We start from the raw sequence: 3,470 nt of genomic DNA on the forward strand, positions 1-3,470 counted from the left end.
AAACCAATACTTGAAGCATAAGGATATCTTGTTGTCGGTGATGCCTCAAGCCTAATTTGACCAATTCATCCGCAAATGTACGGTTCCCTCATATTGCAGCAAATAGAATCATCGATCACGAATTGGCGAATAAGTCCAAAAAGTAGAAGGAGTCGTTCTTTAAAGTGATTTCCTTCCTATTGAAGCTCAGTATCTGCTTAGGAGTGCTGAGCTTTGTAATTATGAGCACCATCGTTTATGCTGACATTTAAGATAACGCAGAGGCAGCAATTCTAACTTTGAGCATGGTTTTGGGGTGCTTCGCAGTGCTGATTGCAAGTCTATGCCCGATCTTTTTATACCGATCAGAGTACAAAGAAGAAAACTATGAAAAGAACATAAAGTAGCAGCTTGATCGACATGCGGAATAAGCAAATAAAACACTGACTTCGGAAAACAAAGAGAATATTTCCTGGAAGTTTAATCCTCAATGCTTCTGGATTGAACTTCTCATTTAGTAGAAGTATTCCAATCAGTTTAATAGCTTCGATCAGGAAAGGAAATGGCAACAGGAGAATTAGTGAATCATTCATGATTATAGCACTACTTCATCATTCGCACACATAAACACATAAAAAGGCAGATTTATACATATATCTTTCAGATGCTTTCGGCCTTTTATTCTCTTCTGTGCATGTATGTAGTTGTATCGTACATATTTGAGTTTATGCAATTAGTATATATTATAAACAAATCAACAATGGCGAAACCCAAAAATGGTTTCCAAGGTAAGCCTCGAAAGCCATCCTCAGACAACGAGGAATAAGGATAAGATATTATGGCATGGGGTAAATCGAGACAAAATTATTACAAGGATCAAGGAGATGAGTACTCAGAACTGAGCGAAGAGTACCAGGAAGCAGAGTAGATTTACAACCGTCAGCAAAAGCAACTCGCCAAAAATTAGTTTTACCAGCTACCCGAGGAATCGGACCAAGGCTAATCACAGCAAGAGGATCAAGAAAATGGGGAATAACTGCAGACTTCTGTCAACTAAAAGTACCTCATGCAAGAGATACTCTGGTCTGCAGAACTGGGAAAGCTCTTTGAAGGCATTCAGGATGCCAAGTCGAAGTACCGAACTCAACTTACCAAATCCTACTTGCTCATACTGCTTTCCCTAAAGGAGTTCAAATCCATTGAGTACATCCAAGATCATCCGATTGTGCACAATTTGGGCCAACTCAAGAAGGGGCTCCAGCTGCTCGAGAAATAGTTGATGGAAATGAACAACCAAGATGGCTCATCGATCTCTGATGAAAATCATGAAGACATCCACGAAGATGAAGGAGATGAATCTGATAATTTTGACTAAGCTGAAGATTATCAGTAGGATTAAAACGTAGGGGAAGAATTTGAATAGCCTGCCTACCCATCTGCCAAAGATAAAGCAAAAGGCAAAAATAAACTCTCCAAAGATTCTCATGCAGGGCTCAAAATCTATGAGTAAATTAAAGCCGGTAAATAAGCAGACCGAAAAAGCAAAAAGATTCAAAACCAAGCAATCCGTACTCAATCGATTGCTCAGGCAATTGCATTTCAAACTGTTAAAGGAGACTAAGGCCGGCTAGCCTCCGAAAAGATTATAAAAAATAAGGGGTTGATGAAAAGACATAAGAAAATAGATGGAAATAGTCGCGTGAAGCTACGAGAAAAGTATAGAAAGGCTCAAATCAAAAGAAGAGCAAAAGGATTTATCGGAGTCAGATAAAACCCAGGCCGTTACTACGAAGGAGAAAACAAAGTGCTATACGGCAAGATCGCCTCAACGAAATTATGAAATACATGTATTGTATAATTTTACTCACATAATTATGAATATTTATGAAATGAAAAACTATAAAATCACCCTTGATATTGCTAGGTTTGCTCTCTTTGCTGTGTGTTGCCATGCATCTAGGCAAAATAGTGCGCCCCGTTGATCATCACTCCGACCAACTATGCGGATTTAAATGCATTATGCATATTGGCAAGAGTATATACTTTAGCTCTCAAAATGCATGGAGCGATAACTATTCCCAAATTGCCATAACTCATTTTGTTGTACTATTCCTATGGTAAGATCGCATCTTTTAAGAACATGCAGAGTTCGAGCAGAATATTTCTCTATTGGGAGTTCATTCGTTGCAGGACGTAGTGAGCTTATGCTTTTCTTCTTTATTTTATGGACACTTATGCTATCTTTTCATTTGATTTGGTTTTGATCTCACCTGATCCTTTTGAGTAGTGATCAGTGCTCCGGCTTTGGCCCATTTTGGAATATTATCGATTTGTTATTAGATTGAGAGGATTGCGAGCCTGCTGTATTCCACGTCTATTTTTATCATTACTGTTATTGGCTTGGCCATTTCTGTTGGTCTTGTTTGTACTGTCCCTACGGTTGTGGATGCTTTGCTCGAAGATTGAATCATGCAATTCATAGCTGATAAGAGGCTAGTTTAGGGAATACAGGATATTTTTGAGACAAGTCGCCAAGGTGTGCGCATCGTATTTGGCCAGTACTTCCCCATAATGCTACTGACCTTTACTCCTGAGTTCAGTTTCCAAGGATTTGATTTGCTTACGGTCGCATTATAATCGAAATATTCCTTCTTCTCTGCTGAGTTCAGAGTGTCGAAGTGCCTAAAATATGCGCTTCAACAGAATAGGGATGCCTTAATTGTCGCATTCATATTGCTCAATAGTTTCATGGCAGAACTTAATAACAGGCTTTTCATTTTTCTGATTATGAATTCTCATGAGCTACCGAGCTTCTCTGATTTGCTCCATCGAGTAGCACCCTACCCATTAATTCGAGCCATCATACTACCGGACTTCCATTGGAATCCCCTGGCACCTAAACAGCGGACCCCATACCTTCACTACATCATTCAGCTTTTCATAGTACTGCACATGCTGGCCGATGGCTGATTGATAGGGGCCTGCCTTTTGAAATGAAAAAAGCCTTAAAGATCTCGCGAGAAAGCCCTAGTGGCACACTTTCACATTTCTGAGGGTCGAAACACAATCCAAAGAGAGCTTCCCTAAAACTTTGTGCTTGAATGCTGTGAAATCCAATTATGAATCGTTTTTGTTTTCGTTTCTAAAATCTTCTGCTATTTGATAGGAGTTCGGACTAATGTGTGCGTTGTACTTCCCGCGAGTGAAAACAAGGAGATTAATGTAGTTTCTTTTCATGCGATTTCCACGCATTATTATCCCCAGCTACTTCTGAACATCTTTGATATGCTTTGAGTAGAGTCTGTAGAGGAAGATTGCATATATGGGTGCGTACTACTGGTCGTGGCCAAAGCATACGAAATGATCAAGCGAAGTTTAATCCAAATCAGGACAATCCTCACTAGCATTGAGAGGAGAATTAATTTTGCATGGACCCTCATTCATCTGAACCTATTGAAGAGTGTTTGGGCTGTTCTCGCGAGTGTATCGTG

The sequence above is a fragment of the Brachycentrus maculatus genome, unplaced genomic scaffold (genome assembly GCF_059751285.1).
Source record: "Brachycentrus maculatus isolate JH-2025_06_01 unplaced genomic scaffold, ASM5975128v1 h1tg001827l, whole genome shotgun sequence".
In the NCBI taxonomy this organism is placed as follows: domain Eukaryota; kingdom Metazoa; phylum Arthropoda; class Insecta; order Trichoptera; family Brachycentridae; genus Brachycentrus; species Brachycentrus maculatus.